The 19,845-nt window shown below is 39.6% G+C and overlaps 1 long non-coding RNA gene across 2 annotated transcripts in view; it reads right to left on the reverse strand.

The window, feature by feature from the left end:
* The window catches only part of Gm30165, a 39,785-nt gene that overhangs the window by 9,982 nt on the left and 9,958 nt on the right, over nucleotides 1–19,845 (reverse strand). Inside the window, exons 2-4 of one of the 2 annotated variants that reach the window (XR_380227.2) lie at nucleotides 11,720–11,816; nucleotides 9,342–9,434; nucleotides 5,010–5,036 (exon numbers count right to left, since the gene is read on the reverse strand). The exons of the other annotated variant lie outside the window; for it this stretch is intronic. This is a non-coding gene — a long non-coding RNA (predicted gene, 30165). Of the gene's footprint in view, nucleotides 1–5,009; nucleotides 5,037–9,341; nucleotides 9,435–11,719; nucleotides 11,817–19,845 lie in introns of those variants that run through there. 2 annotated transcript variants of the gene reach the window in all.

Here is a 19,845-nt window from a genome sequence, read left to right on the forward strand (position 1 = left end):
GGCTTGTGCTGTAAGATCGAGAATTGACAAATGGGACCTAATGAAACTCCAAAGTTTCTGCAAGGCAAAAGACACCATCAATAAGACAAAAAGACCACCAACAGATTGGGAAAGGATCTTTACCTATCCTAAATCAGATAGGGGACTAATATCCAACATATATAAAGAACTCAAGAAGGTGGACTTCAGAAAACCAAAAAACCCCATTAAAAAATGGGGCTCAGAACTGAACAAAGAATTCTCACCTGAGGAATACCGAATGGCAGAGAAGCACCTGAAAAAATGTTCAACATCCTTAATCATCAGGGAAATGCAAATCAAAACAACCCTGAGATTCCACCTCACACCAGTCAGAATGGCTAAGATCAAAAATTCAGGTGACAGCAGATGCTGGCATGGATGTGGAGAAAGAGGAACACTCCTCCATTGTTGGTGGGATTGCAGGCTTGTACAACCACTCTGGAAATCAGTCTGGCGGTTCCTCAGAAAATTGGACATAGTACTACTGGAGGATCCAGCAATACCTCTCCTGGGCATATATCCAGAAGATGCCCCAACTGGTAAGAAGGACACATGCTCCACTATGTTCATAGCAGCCTTATTTATAATAGCCAGAAGCTGGAAAGAACCCAGATGCCCCTCAACAGAGGAATGGATACAGAAAATGTGGTACATCTACACAATGGAGTACTACTCAGCTATTAAAAAGAATGAATTTATGAAATTCCTAGCCAAATGGATGGACCTGGAGGGCATCATCCTGAGTGAGGTAACACATTCACAAAGGAACTCACACAATATGTACTCACTGATAAGTAGATATTAGCCCAAAACCTAGGATACCCAAGATATAAGATACAATTTCCTAAACACATGAAACTCAAGAAAAATGAAGACTGAAGTGTGGACACTATACCCCTCCTTAGAAGTGGGAACAAAACACCCTTGGAAGGAGTTACAGAGACAAAGTTTGGAGCTGAGACGAAAGGATGGACCATGTAGAGACTGCAATATCCAGGGATCCACCCCATAATCAGCATCCAAACGCTGACACCATTGCATACACTAGCAAGATTTTATCGAAAGGACCCAGATGTAGCTGTCTCTTGTGAGACTATGCCGGGGCCTAGCAAACACAAAAGTGGATGCTCACAGTCAGCTAATGGATGGATCACAGGGCTCCCAATGGAGGAGCTAGAGAAAGTACCCAAGGAGCTAAAGGGATCTGCAACCCTATAGGTGGAACAACATTATGAACTAACCAGTACCCCGGAGCTCTTGACTCTAGCTGCATATGTATCAAAAGATGGCCAAATCAGCCATCACTGGAAAGAGAGGCCCATTGGACACACAAACTTTATATGCCCCAGTACAGGGGAACGCCAGTACCAAAAAGGGGGAGTGGGTGGGTAGGGGAGTGGGGGTGGGTGGGTATGGGGGACTTTTGGTATAGCATTGGAAATGTAAATGAGCTAAATACCTAATAAAAAATGGAAAAAAAAGACATCAGTGGCGACTGGTCAGGGACAGTAAGCTTTTCTGAAATCTAATGATCACACTCAGCTGCTTCTAATCTCTAAAGTATTGGTTCTCAATCTGTGGGTCAAGACCCCCACAGGAGGTATGTATCAGATATCCTGTATATCAGACAGTTACGTTATAGGTCTTATCAGTAGCAAAACTACCATCATGAAATAGCAATGAAAATAATTCATAGTTGGGGGTCACCAGTGTGGTAAAGGGTCACAGCTCTAAGAAGGTTGAGAGCTGCTTTAAAAGGCTTTCATGAGTAATTTCAGCTTCCCATACTATGAAAAGGGACTCCTGGGTCTGACTTGATTTATTTTATTCTGCATGTTGCAGGTAACCACACTAACCCTTGGTCATCCGCTACTCATCCACTGAAAGTAGAAAGTCACTGACACAGAAACAGACAATAGAGAAATAGGTAATTTTTTCTATCTTTGAAATACATAGCATTACTATAACATTATCTGTAGTTGCCTCTTCTGTTGTTGATTTAGTATCAAGGTCATAGCATGAAAAATGACTGATACCTACATACCTTAGCAATGAGGCAATCTTATTAGTAGCAATAAGTCAAACAAATATCGCTGGGTTTGAAACCCAGCAAAAAATAAATAAATAAATTACTCAGAACCTGCTCCCAGATTCTCATCACTGTCTTATCTCATATTAGTATAGAAGCAGTCCACTGCTCTGTATCCAACCTCCTCCAGAAGTTTCCAATCTATGAAGATCCTCTGAAGATAGAACCCCTGGGGCTGCTGCTTCTGTGCCCACCATGAAAATAGTTTTTCCATAACCTCAGTAATAGTGTGAGGCGTTGGAACCTCCGCTTGAGCTGGATCCCACTTTGGACCTATTGCTGGACCTTCTTTTCCTCAGGCTCCTCTCAATTTCCATCCCTGTAACTCTTTCAGACAGGAACAATTATGGGTCAGAGATATGACTGTGGGATGGCAACCCCATTCCTCCTCACTTGATGCCCTGTCTTCCTACTGGAGGTGGGCTCTATGAGTTACCTCTCCCTACTATTTGGCATTTCATCTAAGGTCCCTCCCTTTGGTTCCTGAGAGTCTCTTACCTCCAAGGTCTATGGTGCATTCTGGAGTATCTATTCTTTCTGCTGGCTCTCAGGGCTTCAGTCATTTTCCCTCTCCCAATACCAGATCAGGTTCCCCTCTCCCCCTAACTCCCTCCCATCCACTTTCCTTCCTGGCTCCCTCCCTCCCCTCTTGTGATTGCTTTCTTTTCTCTCCCAAGTGGGACTGAGCACTCACAAAAAGGGACCTATCATGACTGCCCTCTGAAAGACCCAACAAGCAGCTGACCCCTGTTGTTGAATTAGGGAAGCTCTGAAAGAAGCTGAGGAGAAGAACAATCCTGTAGGAGGACCAGCAGTCTCAATTAATTTGGAGTCCTGAGATCTCTCAGACACTGAACCCCCAAACAGAGAGCACGCACCAGCTGATATGAGTCCCCCATCACACATACAGCAGAGGACTGCTGGGTCTGTGTTTATTCAGAAATGATGCACCTAATCCTCAAGAGACTGGAGGCTCCAGGGAGTTTAGAGTCCAGGTGGGGTGGGATTGGGGTCATCCATGTGAAGGCAGGGGATTTGGGGAGGAGGTGTGGGATGTGGAGCAGTCAGAGGGTGGATTGGGGGGAGGCAGGTAATGGAATATAGAGTGTAAAAATAGTATAATAAGAAAGAAAGAGAGAAAGAAAGAAAAAAGAAAGAGAGAGAGAGAGAGAGAGAGAGAGAGAGAGAGAGAGAGAGAGAGAGAGAAAGTTTTTTCTAAGTAACAGCAGCATCGCTTGTTGCTTACAGAGCCATAAACTCACTAGGGAGCAAAATAACACTGAATTTCCTTCAGCCTTCACTGTGACTGTACCATGCTGTCTTGTTTAGAAAAAAAATAACAATAAACAGGAACAATACTATTCTCTTCTCTCTGTCTTGGTTACATTTCAGACCAGAACTCTGAAATGGCAGTGTAGGGGCCTCCTTTATCTAGGAGATGTTTGTTTAAAGATGTACTTTTTTTTTAATTTTATGTTTGTGTTTTACTTTTATATGAGTATGTTAACCACCTGTACACCAGACCTCCATGGAGGCTAGGAGGTATCAAGTCCCCATGGAGCTGAATTACAGATGGCTGTGAAGCACCATGTTGGTGCTGGATCTTCTGCAAGAGCAGCAAGTGCTCTTAACAAGCTGAGCCATCTCTCCAGCCCCTCATAGAGAATTATAAAGATTTTCTATTAAAGCCTTCTGGCCAACTGTGCATAGACTAAAGCCCTTTCTCACCTCCCACCTGTGATGGTTTGCATATCCTTGGACTAGGGAGTGGCACCATCCGAAGGTGTGGCCTTGTTGGAATAGGTGTGACCTGTTGGAATGGGTGTGTCACTGTGGGTGTGGGTATAAGATCCTCACGCTAGTTGCCTGGAAGTCAGTCTTCCACTAGCAGCCTTTGGATGAAGATGTAGAACTCTCAACTCTGCCTGTGCCATGACAGCCTGGATGCTGCCATGCTTCCACCCTGATGATAATGGACTGAACCTCTGAACCTGCAAGCCAGCCCCAATTAAATGTTGGTTTTTATAAGACTTTCCTTGGTCATGGTGTCTGTTCACAGCAGTAAAACCCTAAGACACCACCCAACCATGACCTCTGTCCTTCATATAAATCAGTTGATACATGACCTGACTTAAAAGTAAGCTATTTTATATACTAGATATCAAACTGTGGTTTTTGAATTGTTTGAACTTTTTTTTTTTTGATGATGATGATTACAGTAAGGAATACTAGCACAACAATCTTTCTGAAGAGTTTTAATTTGAACATATACACATCTTCAAGACATTCAACTTCTGTTTAAAAATTGTTTAAACAGGATGGGTGATATGGATCAGCACACAAAGGTACTTGTTGCCAAGCCTGGGGACCTAACTTTGATCCTGGAACCCAAATGCTGGAAGGAGAAAGCAGACTGTCACAAGTTGTCCTCTGATGTTCAAAAGCATGCGCTGGCACACTCTACCAATATTCCCTCCTGCCCCCAAATAAATAAATGAATGTAAATGAAGCCTTTAAACAAAAATGTATAAATAACTGGAAAAAGTAGCTCTTCAGTGTTAAAAGGTTTGGATCAAATCTTTCTATCTTTTTCATTACAGCTGCTAACCGAATTGCCTCTGTCAGCCATTAGTTTCTAAGAGAAAATACTCTAATCTGGTACTATGTGGAGGCTAGTTTGATATCTCAGCTTCACTTAGTCCAGGTCAGATATTCTGTATCCGGGTGATTCTGAGAGAGATTAGCATTTGGATAGGTAGTGTCTTAGTTAGGGTTTCTATTGCTGTGTGGAGACACCATGACCACAGCAACTCTTATAAAGAAAGATAGTTCATTGTGGTTAACTTACAGTTTCAGAGGTTTAGTCCTTTATTATCATGGCGGAAAGCATGACAGCATCCAGGCAGGCATGGCACTAGAGAAGGAGCTAAGAATTCAACATCTTAATCTAGAGGCAGCAGGGGACTACCATACTAGGCCTAACATAAGCATGTAAGACCTTAAAGACCATCTTCACAGTGACACATTTCCTCCAATAAGGCCACTCCTCCTCCAACAAGGCCATACCTCCTAATAGTGCAACTCCCTTTGGGCCAAATATTCAAGCACTTGAGTGAATCTATGGGGCCATTTTTATTCAAACCACCTATTTTACATCCTAATGTAGGCTTATCATAAAAAATGGGGAAAGTGTCCCAGCAGAGAGAATTCTTCTTGTGTTGATGCCTTCAAGCTAAGACATTGGTTTATTTGTTTTAATTATTTTATTTATTTATATTTGTGTGTGTGTGTTTCCCTATGTTTATATATGTGCACCATCCGCATGGAATACCCACAGAAGCCAGAAGACACTGGATTTCTTGGGACTGTAGTCATAGACTTCTGTGAGCAGCACTATGAGTGCTGAAAATCAAACTCAGGTCCTCTGGAAGATCAGCTAGTATTCTTAAGCACTGAGTTCTCTCTTCAGCCCTGGGAACACTCTTTTTTATTTGTCTGTTTTCTTTTTTTTACTCAGACAAAAACATTGTCTTGTCTGGGTCACTGGATATGCAGGCTGTCTACCAGCCATGATGCTAGAATTATACTATCTATTCATCTTGTATTTGAGCCTCCAGACTAAATTAGAATTAAGCATCGGTCATCTCCTTTTTATAGTTTTCCAGTTGCTGACCTAGGATACTTTTAGCCTCTATGGTCATATAAGACAATTCCTCTATCTATCTATCTATCTATCTATCTATCTATCTATCTATCTATCTACCTACCTATCTATCATCTATCTATCTTATATCTATTATCTATTTATCTATCATCTATCTATTACCTACCTATGTATCTAACATCTATGTATCTGTCATCTATGTATCTATCATCTATCTATGTATCTATCTAAACATTCATCCTATCTCTAAAGGACCCTATCCACTACCAATAACATATTAGTATTGTTCTCAAACTCATTTTAACTGGAGTTGCCTCAGCTCATCTACAGGGATTGTGATAAAGCAACAAGACAAAGAGGAGTGTTAACTCTTTCTTCATGCCTCATACACAGTTGCTAGGCCCCTGGAGATTCATTGCACTAGAAAGTGATTGAAAATGGCACCAGAGAAAAAGAAATGAAACCATCCATGACTTGGTCTACATTCAACTCTAGCATTTGCAGACCATTCAATGTAGAATGTCTAGTAAAACAGTCTCTCATGTGATAAATGTCTTCAGATAGCATTAGTGGCTATACTTTAAATGGCTTATTCAGCCAGGTATGGTGGCACACACCTTTAATCCCAGCACTTGGGAGGCAGAGGCAGGTGAATTTCTGAGTTCGAGGGCAGCCTGGTCTACAGAGTGAGTTCCAGGACAGCCAGGGCTACACAGAGAAACTGTGTCTCAAAAAAAAAAAAAAGTAAATAAATAAATAAATGGCTTATCTGTGTATTAATTTATTGAGCACCCCATAACAAATGCTCCCTTAGAGTGTGTTATTCATTACAAAATTATCCACAATTATTTCAGACATCTATATTCCCAGTTCCATAGTCTTAAACTGGATTAATACTAAAATTACAGGAAACTCTTGGGAATGTCGACTTTTTTCTTTTTTCAGAAGAAAAGGTATTAGTTTGCCATCTGTTGTTTACAGTAGTTGATTTCTTAATATAACTGAAAACATTAAGATGGCCATTTTCGCTATGTTAATCCTACTGGCTGATGAGTATGAGAGATCTTTTCATCTTCAGATGTCTTCTTCAATTTCTTTTTTCAGAGACTTGAAGTTCTTGTCATACATGTCTTTCACTTGCTTGGTAAGAGATACATCAAGGTATTTTATATTATTTGTGACTATTATGAAGGCTGTTGTTTTCCTAATTTCTCTCTCGACCAATTTATTATTTGTATAGAGGAGGGCTATTGATTTTTTAGTTAATTTTCTATCCAGCCACTTTGCTAAACATGTTTATCAGCTGTGGAAGTTCTCTGGTAGAATTTTATATTACATTATGTACACTATCATATCATCTGTAATTCCAGTTTGGATACATTGATCTCCGTTAGTTATCTTATTGCTGTAGTAGAAATTTAAATATTATATTGAATAGATAGAGGGAGAGTAGACAGTCTTGTTTTGTCTACTCTTTTAGTGGAAATGCTTTAAGTCTCTCTCCATTTTATTTAATGCTGGCTATTGGCTTGCTGTATATTGCCTTTATAGAGTTTAGGCAGGTGAATTGTACCTCTGATCTCTCCAAGATTTTTATTAGGAAAGATTGTTGGATCTTGTCAAATTCTTTTTTTTTTTTTTTTTTTTTTTTTTTTTTTTTGCACACCCTTGCACCTTGCATCCCTGGGATGAAGCCTACTTGATCATAATGTCTTTGGGTTCGGTTCACAAGTATTTACTATTTTAGCATCAATGTTCATAAGGGAAATTGGTCTAAAATTCTCTCTATCTCTCTCTCTCTCTCTCTCTCTCTCTCTCTCTCTCTCTCTCTGCTAAGTCTTGTGTGGTTTAGGTATTAGGGTGACTGTGGTCTCAAGAATGAGTTTGGAGAGAGGACCAGATGACCAGGATAATGAATAGAAATCGCAGCTGGCAGGTATTGGGACCTTGGGGCTGGGGGGGGGGGGGCATCTCTAGGATATGCCATATACCTGGGATGAAAGAGGATCCCAGAAGTCTATGGGGGTGACTTTAGCTGAGACTCATAGCAGTGGGAATACAGAACCTGAAAAGGCCACTTCCTGTAGCCAGACAGGACACCCAGTGCAGGGATAAGGACAGCAACTCACCTGCAAAGCTTCTAACACAAAATTTGTCCTCTCTACAAGAAATGCAGGGACAAATTCAGAGCAAAAACTGAGGGAAGGACTAACCAATACCTGCCCAACTTGAGACCCATTCCATGGGAAACACCAATCCCTGACACTATGAATGATACCGTGTTATGCTTGCAGACAGGAGCCTTACATAACTGGCCTCTGAGAGCCTCCACCCAGCAGCTGATTGATACAGATGCATAGACCCACAGCCAGTGAATAAATGAAGCTCAGGTACTCATTGAAAATATGGGGGAAGGATTGAGGGACCAGAAGGAATAGGAACTCCACAGGAAGATCAGCAGAGTCAACTAACCTGGACCTTTGAGGGCTCTTAAAGACACATGGGCTGGACCTGGACCCTAGAACATATGAAGCAAATGTGCAGCTCGGTCTTCATGTGGTTCCCCAATAACCAGAGTGGTGCTATCTCTAGAGCTAGTGCCTGTCTGTGCAATCCTCTCCCTTAATTGGGCTGCTTTGTCTGGCCTCAGTGGGAAAGGATGTACTCAGCCCTGCAGAAACTTGATGCGCCAGTGTAGGGGATAGCCAGGTGGGCCTCCACCCTCTCAAAGGAGAAGTGGAGTGAGAAGAGGAGAGGGGAAGGAACTTTTTGAGGGGGGACTGGGACCCTTTTTTCAGGAGGTAAAAATTGAAATATCCGTGACATGTTTTACACTTTCAAAGTATTTCTATAAATGTAAATAGCAATCACCTCTCCTCAGCTCATATTAACAGTTTTGAAAGCTGGGGTGACCTAGTTTAACTGTGGTGTTATCCATACCACCTGCTCCACCTCCAAGGGACACACGAGATGGCAATATCAAGGTAGCTTGGAATTAGAATTCTCAGAATCAGAAAAGAAAAAAAATCACCATTTGAGGAGATTTCCCCCCCCCAAAATTTTTATCCAAATTTTTATTATTACTAATTATTATTATTATTATTATTATTATAGAAATCACTAATTTATTTAAAGCCCATTTCTCAAAATTTGCCAATACATGATTTTTAAAAACCAATGATTACAAAAAAATGTATTAAGCAAAAATAATTCATTATTTTTCTCAAGGATAACTTCTTCAATCATTTCATATACTATAGGATGGAATTGTACTCATTTTATTTATGTGATATGATATTTAAATATATAAGTATTGAGAAGTCTGATCTTTACAAACACCATTATTATTTAGTTTTATATATATATATATATGTGTGTGTGTGTGTGTGTGTGTATTTACATATATACACAATATGTTCTAATAATAACAGTTATCATTTATGTTTTAAAATCTTTGGCCAAGAAAAAAATATTTTTTCACAATTCTTGAGAATAAATTTTGCAAATCTAGTAGATATTATTCCTCATTTTAGAAATAAAAAATTAAAGTTTGTGGGAATTCATTACCTTGGTCAAAGTAAACAGTCAGGAGAAAGTTAAGACTTCCACACCTACGCTTCCGGTTCAAGTCCACATGATACATTACTTCATGATTCTTTCCTATTCCAATATAAAATTTAACAAAACAAAAACAAAGGAAATACGATATACAAATATTTGAAGCTATAAAAAGAAAAAGAACTGGAATTAAATATTGCAACTAAGTAATCTAATTATTAGCAACACTAACTTGTGTCTTAAGCAAATGATATTTTGGAGGTAATGAATTACAGGGTTTATCAATGTTTAAGACCAATCATAATATGTACCATTTTTTAAAGCAGAGAAACTAGGAGGAGTTAGGAATAAGTCAATAAGAAGGTGAACTTTTTGTTATTTTTATTATTCTAAAACTATTTTGATAAATGAAGTAGAAGTGATTTACAAAGCTACTTTTACAGTTTTATGTTTATTGTATATAAGTATTTGACAATTTCCAAGTAACAAGGACTCAGTTTACTTTGTCACAAAACATAGTTCATGATGTCACAATGTCCTGCAATCCAATCCAATTATATTGACTGAGTACCAGCAATCTACCTTGGCACTTGTGGGAACAGAAGAGCTCTTTCCAGGGATAGAAGGATGTTGCCACCCTGGAGGAAGTCACCTTTCCATAAGGAGTCTTTTCAACAGTGTAGAACACAGTAGATCCTGTCTATACAGTGTAGCATGGGTAACACTGGCCCATGAGTGACAGTGCTCCTTTCATTGCAATAGTTTATCTCACTAAACCATGAAGCTCATAATCCTAATCCCTGGCAGTCATGAGTTTTAATTCAGTCTGACTGGCCAAGGCATGATGTACTGAGCTTTCATTCTCCCATCTTCCTGGCTCCTTTGCCTACCAGTTGTGATAACTGCAGCGACCCCAGACCCAACCCCCAACCCCCAACAGCTCCTGTCTTTTTTGACATCCATGGAACGTATGCTGATCTTTGGACTTGCATGGGAAACACTTTTACTCAACTTTCTGGTCCAAGTCATGGTTCTAATGAGTAAAGAAGTAATGTTCTATTAGATTTCCCTTAAAAACTCCAAGGGAACAGGGTGAGGAAGCACTGAGAATTGTAGAATGTTAATGGCTGTTTTAGCTCACTGTAGCAAGTTGGATTATCTCTTTTTATGATTTCTTTTTATTTCAAAATTGACTTAATTAGTAAATTCTTAATGGCATACTTCACAGTCTCTTGACTCATAATTTTATTTCAACTGTTAGATCCAGCTGTACAGAGGTATAAAAACAGTGTCTAGTTTCAGTGTGTTTGCTCTTGATTGCTCTCTCCTCCCCTCCCCTCCCCTCCCCTCTCCTCTCCTCTCCTCCTCTCCTCTCTCCTTAAAAGGGATTCTCTGTTGTTTCATTATTGAGTTGTCAGCAACAATCCATTGAGCCTTTGAAATACTGGAGCAAACAGCAGTAGGGGACAGTTAGCATTAAGGGATGGGGGTGGGGAAGTTGGAATAGCTTTCTCACTCAGTCTGTAATGGAACTTGATCTAGGATTTTACAGTGATCGGCTCAGTAACCACCCTTGGGGTATGTTTCATTCTGTCCAGTTCTCTATTCCTGTCCCTTGGGGTGACATAGCAAAATCAGCTGTCTAGACACAAACTCCAGGCACTGGCTCTGTTTCGAGAGTGAGTTTGATGGAATAAAAGGGAAATTAAATTACAAACTAGAACAGATTTTTTACATACCAGACAAATCAGTTAAAATGCTCTGACAGGCGAGTTCTCTGGGAAGCAGACTGTAAAATCATAGGAGCCTCACTGGGTGGGAATGCCTGCCAGAGATAAAAGCTGAACGAACTAGGGTGTGGCAGAAGGCACTAGGTCACCCTGGAGCTCTCACACTTAGGAAAAGGGCATAGGAAGAGTGATCTGCCAACACTGCATCAAAATCTACTGGGAACCCAGTGTCTGTTTTTTGCCAGATGACCGAGACCGATATCCATGCATGATTCCGTAGATAAGCATAGCGTTTTGGAGGGGGAGGGGCATGCCTTACTGTATATTTAATTAACCTCAAATAGCACTTAGAGATCATACTAGTTGTCAAACTGATCTCACCAAGTATCTCTAGTGTCTTCCACTAAGAATTTCTAGCCCCATGCCATTTCAAAACGACAACCAGATGAAAGATGTTGAGGGCACAGCTGAAGCCTCAGACCCGAGGAGCTGTGGGAAAGCCCAAGAGGAACGCTTCAGTTTGCTTGCAGCTCTCCACAGCTTTTGAGAGATTGTTTTTCTGTCTTTGAACAACCTTATAACTAGAGAGGTCGTTTAGGGGATGTCTCATGGGAATAACCACCACGGACATTCTTCTAGAAAAAATGACTGTCTCACCTTGCATGCCACCACCCAGGGAGAAACAGTTGTCATGCTGGGTACAAGTACAAAACACCGTGTTCCAAGTTACCTTCTGTGACATTATACTACCCACCTGAAAATGTGAAAAAAAGTCAGTAAACCTGCAATCAATCAGATACAGGGTTCTTTTTGTTACTCAGAATAGCAAAACCTTCTGCAAACAGGCATGGAGAAACAATCCTCTAATGTCTATACTCAGAAAGTTGAGGCAGAACAATTGTTAGGATTTACAGACTATCAGGAGCCACATAACAAGCTCTAGCCTAGCTTGGATTACCTAGCACACACATACACATCTCAAAGAACTTTAAAATCATTCAATAAATCTCTTATGAATGATAGGTCTATCTAAATAGTTCAACATTCTGTACAAAATTTTATGAAGCATATACCTTGTTCAGTATACTCACCTATTGTTTCTACCTTTATTGTACATAAAGGTTCCACCAGTACATTTTGTTATTTTATAATACAAACTAACTATCAGCCATCAGACAGTGTCAAGTAAGGCCTAAGCTAGAGAAAAGTCTATACTTAGTTGGTACATTTATATATAACACAGCAGAACCTAAGCAGTTATTTATGATCGCTACTTCACTAATTCTCAGAATAAGCCTGTGAAGTCATGAGTACAGGGTGTGACTGCTCCATTTTTTGTGTGTGTTCAGTTATAGACCTAGAACATTCCTGTGACTGGGGGTTTGCCATGTCGCATGAGCTGGTGATGAGTAACACGTATTAATCAGCAATCTGCAGCAGATTCTTTCAAAAGCTTCTCGGTCTCATTTTATGACAGGAGGAACCTGTAGACACAGGCTGAGAAAATTACTAAGGGCAGATGGAAATAGAATGTCAGGAAGAAGGCCATGTGGGGTGAACAAGATAACCACTACACTACAGAAATGAATCCAAGAAGAAGGTTGTAGAGGTCTTCCAGGGAAGCCTAATAAAGAAGTGCTGCCAAAACTGAGTAAAGCAATGTATAGTATATGTATGTATGGCATATACATGGTACATATATTTGTATGTGGGCACATGGATGTGTGGGTGTATGGGTATGTGAGTGCATATGATAAGCCACGTAAGCCACATTTGAGACACTAACCCTAGAACTCACTAATTCAGCAAGACTGTTAGTCCAGGGGCTCTCTATTGGATCCTCCTATCTTTACCTCCCCTAAACTTGGATTTGAAGTATACACTACAACACTCAGCTTTATACATAGGTGCTGGGGACCCAACTAAATCCTCATCCTTGTGACTGAGTCATCTCGACAGGCCCTGGTATGAGCATTTAGAACTGTCTCACAGACCTAAGAATCCTTTGTCTATGTGTAGGTTCTGTTTAGGTCTGCAAGCATTTAATGAGGATCAATCACATGCTGACCCTTGGATTCAGTGCTGTCAAGGAGACAAATAACCCTCAGACAGGCCTAATAGTCAAGACATTTACTATCTATCTATGACACTAGCTTTAACACATAAAATCATTAACACCTAATTAGGGGGTACTAATCTAAAGGCAATAGTCATTTAAATCCACTCAGCATGGCTGAAACTTTATCTTCAGACTAGGCAAGAGCTATGAGGAACTCTGAGGGTAGGAAGAGATTTAAGGTGAAAGGAAAGGTGATTTTTAAGACTAGAAAATGAGCATATAATATTCATTTCATATTAGGTACCTCAATACCAATAACCCTCAGTTAGCAATGGAGTTGATTGACATGTTTCACTGGAGAGAACCAGAGTTAGTGTTTTAAATACAGGACTAAAAGGAATTGCAGCTGTCTACAAAGAAACAGATCAGACACTAAATTGGATACTTTCTGATTCAGACCAAAGGGAAACAAATCAATACTTGGGAAGATTCAAGTATTCATGATACAGGGCAAAGAAGAGAAAGGTTTATGTGTGCCTTGTATGTCCACGCAATGCACTAAGTGTCTTATTCAAACGACAACTGTTTATTTTCAATCACTGACACCCCTGAGGCTATCGGATTAGTCTTGCTTTGTTTTGTTTTGTTTTGTTTTGTTTTGTTTTGTTTTGTTTTATTGCTGTGATACATCACAATGACCAAGGTAACCATTGTGATATCTGGGGATTTTTTCCCCCCATATGCTTCTGAAGGGTTAGCATTCAGAATGGCAGAGGGAAAATAGAGCAGAAGAAGCAGGAAGCTGAAGGCTCACATCTAGAACCACAAGCTTAGAAAGAAATGCACACTGGGAATGGATCAGGTTTGGAAACCTCAGAGTCACCCTCAGTGACACACGTCCTCCATCTCCTCCAGACATCTGACATCTGGGAGGGACATTCTCATTCAAGGCACTGCACCCTGCAAATGGGAAATTCTGAGAGTCTCACCTAGAAATTCTCTTTCTTCTGCATTTCATGTGGGTAGTCAGGAAACCTCTCCAGAAAGACTCATTTCTGTGTCCTTCTTAGAAATCGAGTATTCCTTATGTGAAATGCCGAAATGCTTGAAACCACAAGTGGAACACTGGACTTTTATATATTTTGCAATATTTGCATACAGATAATAAAGTATCTTAGGGATAGGACCTAAGCCTAAACTTGGCATTCATTAATGTTTCAAATACGTTTTATAGCTATATTATACATGTAATTTGATGATAATTTGCATAATGCATGTATCTAGTGCATGTATCCTGACAGCCACACATCATGGAAAAATTCAAATGTGGATTTTTATTTCTACCTGTATCACTCTGCTGATGCTCAAAAGTTTTAGATTCTGAAACATCTTGGCCTTTCACATTCCAATTAGGGGTAGTAGGTTGTATTCCATAAGCATCTTAATAGCAGATATGGTAATTCTTACCAGGAGGTTCCATACCTGGCTAACTGCTTCAATCATTCTTGTCATCAACAATCAAGGCAGAAACAATATCACTATATTCATACTAAATGAATTTTCTTATTAATTTACATATACATAGTTACAGTACCTCTTTAAAGAACATTTCTTGCTATTTTCCAGGTTTGAATGAAAAACTATCCCCTAAGCCCAATAAAATGAAATAAATAATATTTTTCTCCCCTAAGGATATATATTCTTGTTGAAAATGCTTATTATATACATCATATTTGTGTGTTTGTACCATGTACACACGCATATGTGCATGTTTGTGTGGTGTTGGCATGTACATGTGTGCTTGTCCATGAGGCTGGAGATCACTGTTGGTTTTCTTTCTCCATTGTCTTCTATCTTTTGGGAGGTTTTTGGTTTATTTTTCTTTGTTGCTGTTTTTGGTTTTTATTTTTGTTGTTGTTGTTGTTGTTTTACAGAGTGTTGCATTAACTTGAAGCTCCTCTATCAAAGAGCCCTCAGGATCTCTTTATCTGAGCCTTACAGGGCTGGGGTTACAAACACACATTGCCAAGAAATCACAGAAGCATTAGCAGCTGTCAAAAAAAAATAGAAATTTTATGTCCATATCATATTTTAATTGTTGAAGTTATCTCGAATACCATTTTCTTTCATGATTACATACTGGTTATTTTACATAAAAATTATTTTGGTTACATATTATTCCAGGATACTCCAGATAATGACAATCTTGTTACTACACACAAGCATTATCCATTACACACAAGTTATCCATTGGGGGAGGGGGGCAAATCTGGGCCCAGTAATTATAGATACAACACAATGATCTATGCATTTACATTTCAAAAAGGCACTGATCTGGGTTCTTGGTATAATAGACAGGCTGCTGACTTAGCATGCAAGAAGCCTTCCTTTTGCTGGGGTTGTACCTATAGACTGGTTACTTAGCATCCAAGAAGCCCTGGGTTTGATTGTGAGCACCATATAAATCAGGAGTGGTGATACTTACTCATATTCCTAGAAATTGGTAAGTGGAGTAAAAGAGATTAGGAGTTTAAAGTCATCCCTGGATACTTAGTGAGTTTGAGACCACTCTCTGCTAGATAAGAACAGGGCTACTCTTAAGCATGAAGGAAAAAAAAAAACTTTAGCCACAGAAACATCCCCCCAGTCCATATATCTAAATCTTTTGATTAAATATTTCTTAATTAACACATGTTAGCTGGCTTCAAGAATGGATACTTCTCCATAAGTATATTCATACGTACTTAACACTTGAAAGGATTCTGATCAATCAATCATGAGTCAAATTTTTGTAGTAAGTTTAACTCAGAGTATGCCTATATTAACTTAAACAGTATAGCCACTATTGTCTGTCAACACTATATGGCATATGGATATGATATAAACTATTGTTCTTAGGGCATTTATGAACAAACCAAGACTGTGAATAAAGTCCAAGAGGGAATTCAGGAGATAGTATTATTCTTCAGTCAGTGTAACAGAGTATAGGTTTAAAATAAACAATTTTTAATGAACAGAAGGTTTTTTTTAAATATCAAATCTGAAAATCTTAGTTCTCTCAGCCAGAAGCCTTAACTCATAGTAGTTAATGAACTCTAAAAGTCCCTGGCTGGAATTTCCTGTTTTCACATTTGGTCTTGATTTGGGTAGGAGGACAATGTGATTATAATCTAGTAAATATTTTAGTAACAAAACCCAGTTAATATATAAACCTAGAACATATCTGTTTATTATCCTTATCGAATATTCTGCGTGATGCACTGTATGTTCTGTGCAACCCTGGTGGCAGGGTGGATATTAATCCCAATGTCAGAAGAAACTGAAATAAATAGTAGCATGCTGCCATGTTCTGCAGACTACAGTGTCATGGGGGGATGAGAATATTTCTACTCCATTATGATCAGGTGAGAGCACTTCTGTAAATGTGGTCCACAGCTGACACATGTCCTATCACCAGCAGGAGTCCAAATTTGCATTTAGGATGTCTTCTTGTGGTACCTATGCTTTCTAGGTTTGTGCTTCTTGTTCTGCAGTACATCTCCCCTTTGTTTTGAAACCAGAAGGTGACCCTGAGAGAGCAAAGGTGCTCATTTTTTCTGTTTATTCTGCTCTCTATTGTCAAGTTCTAAGTTCCTATGTACTGCTGCTGTGAAGCTTGAATGTTTGTGCTTTGCAAACTTCTTTTTCCCAGTATCTAAACTGTGACTTCTAAAGGAAAACAAAATGACTTTTACTTACCTGATTGTACCTCTACCAATTTTCTTAAAGTTAAGCTGTCGCTTTCAGCTGCTAAATCAAAAAAATGTACCACAGCGATAATAGCAGCTTTTGCCTGTCACCTTTTTCATGCACAGGTGGGAGCCAAATGCACAGGGCCAAAAAAACAGAAATTCTAGGGCATGGTTTTCTGGGACAACATGACTAATGTCAGTTGGTTATAGTGAACTACAAATCTGTATGTTTCTAAGTATCTTTAGAATTTCTTTTTAGTCCAACTCTGATGAAATATTTACCTAAGAACAGTTATGCCTAACAATGTGTTGTGATTAGTATTCAATATTAGCATGGTAAAATGATGACTCACCTAGGTGATAGGACTCTGGAAATATCTGTGGGAGGTTAACTTCATGGCATTCACTGAGGAGGAAAGAACTGTGCCCTGGTTGCGGATGATCCTGCACCCCAAATACCATCTCCCGGTTTGTTTAGATTTTCTATACTTCCTTGCTTCCAAGGTTGCTCTACATACATTTAATTCAAACCATAAAACATGTAGCATTAAGGCCATCTCACCTCTTCTTCAGTAAGCATGGAGTTGCCTGCCATAGCTCACATTCTATTACACCAGGAGACTAACAATTTGAATTAATAATTTGCCATCAAGATTCTATCTGCAGTCACTGGAGAGATGATGAAATGGTTAAGAGCATTTGTGTCTCTGCTCGTGGAATGAAGTTTGGTTCCCAACACCAATGCCAGGTAGCTCATAACCACCAGTAAGTTTAGCTGTAGATGTTTTGATGTCCTCTGTTGGCCTCAACAGGTACCTGCACACAGGTAGCTCCACAGGTAGCTGTGAAGACACACAGACACGTGTACAGTATTCCACCTTCAGCCTTCACAGATAGAACATTGGCAGAGCTATTTCAGTTGTGAATATTGAACGGTACCCCAATAACATAGTAATTCATTCTAACAAAAACTGCACCACTGAGGAATTTTTTGAGATAAGATCTTACAGTGTAACTCAGGCTCGTCTGGAACTGGTAATCTTTCTGCCTCACTCTCTTGAGTGGTCCAGATATGGGCTCCACACCTAGCCCTACTTCCAAAGTTCCTCTTCTCTTGAGGCACTTTGTGTATTTATCTTGAATATCAACATAGTATTTCTTTTGTTCAATATTTTTAAATTAGCAAATCCATTTTGTCATACATGCTTTGTTGATTCCCCCAGCTCTCTCTTTTCCTATGATTTTCCCCTTCTATGGTTTTCCCCCTCCTCAAAGTATATCCCATTCAATTTCGACGTCACATGTATTCTTGCCATCTTCTTCCCATTTCCCCTTAATGTGCCTCCCCTACACTGTCTTCTCTGCTCTCATCCACACATGCATGCCCTATATAGAGTTTCTTTCCATGACAAAGTTTTAACTTTTCCTCTCATCTCTTAGCTCTCATCAACCCTACCCTTTGCTGCCAGCCAGGAAATGCTGTGCTCACTCTTTCCCCAACACACCTTGAAGGCAGCTCTCAGCCTCTCCTAATCTTGTTTTCACTTCAGTATTGTTGCAAGGCTGGCAATCTCAACAAACATTGTGGAATTACTTGGAAATTGGTTGCCTCTCATCATCTCTAGAAAGATATAGGCTTGGGTACAAATAAAATGTTCCCATTTCCTTCAAAGCTAATGAGCAGCTAACCTGGGAAAGGAACCTGGGGTGTCTAGCTCCTGTATCAGCATGTCAGCCAGAAGAATGGTTCTTATTTTCACTGTAATAAGACTGAAGAAGATATCTAGTTGCAGTTATGGGTTAGACAGAGTATCTATGAATGTTTGAAGAAATTTAATTTTAAATGTCCATTAGAATTAAATACTCTGCAAATGGAAGGCATTCTGATCATACTTTTTAAACCATTTTAATTATATTTATTTATTGGCAGCACATGTGCCACAGCACACATGAAGGGGCCAGAATATAACTTCCAGTAGTTCTCCTTTTAGCAGCAGAGTGGAGGGGACAGGTGGAGTTTAAGGGAAATTGAGCTATCCTCAAAGGTCAGTCAGGCAATGGCAGACCCCATTGCAGAGAAGGGAGAGTGGAGAATGGTCAGAGAAACCACTGTGTATATGTTTAGGAAGGCTCCATACTGTGCTTTCTATCTCAGGACTAGACAGTTTTCCTGACCTTGATTTCCTGTAGAGCGGTTGACAGGTACATTTGAATCTTTTCTTGGTTTTTCTTTTTCTGTCTTTCATTCTTTCTTGAAACGACAGGCATTCACCACCAGAGGCTGGATTAACTCTTACAGGAGAGGCAGGAATATGTCAACAGTTGCTAGATAGTAATCTTTCTGAACTTTACAGCAGCTCAAAATGTCATCTCTCTGGAAGTAGTAGATTCAGATCCCATTCTTCTGACCAGTGATTGTGAACATAGCCGATTAAGAGGAGTTTAAAACAGAGCTAATACAAATAAATTTATGGGGAAAACTGGTTTTACCAGGAAGAAATGAGCCTTTCTTCATGAGCCTCCAGCTTCCCGTTTCTGTCTAATCAGTAGCTACTTTTAGAAGGAGTGGCTGGAATGTTATTTCTACCCTTCCATACTGTTCTTCATTTGTAAATGGGTCTGTCATAGGGGCACAGGAGAAGCAGCCTGTAGCTAGTTTTCAGAGTTATCTGCTGGAGCCCAGAGACAAAGAACTCTACTAAAAACATGAATCTCAACAGTCATTCTATACCCTACTCCAAGACCTTCCTTCTGGAGGGTAAAGGAAGTGCGCTTCTTCAAATGGACAGTCTTCACTCTATTTCTCCAAGTACAAAATGGAATAAAAAATCATCTCTTCCTGCAATATCTATTTCCAGATGTTTGGGAAGAGGAGCAAGTAGCAGAACCTACTGAGCCCACAGCAATTAGAATCGTAAACTTTTTGTTCTTGGTTTATGTCCAATAACCTCCAACCAAGCCTGCTAATATTGAGCCCAAATACTCAACAACAA

This window comes from Mus musculus, chromosome 10 (assembly GCF_000001635.26).
Source record: "Mus musculus strain C57BL/6J chromosome 10, GRCm38.p6 C57BL/6J".
Lineage (NCBI taxonomy): Eukaryota > Metazoa > Chordata > Mammalia > Rodentia > Muridae > Mus > Mus musculus.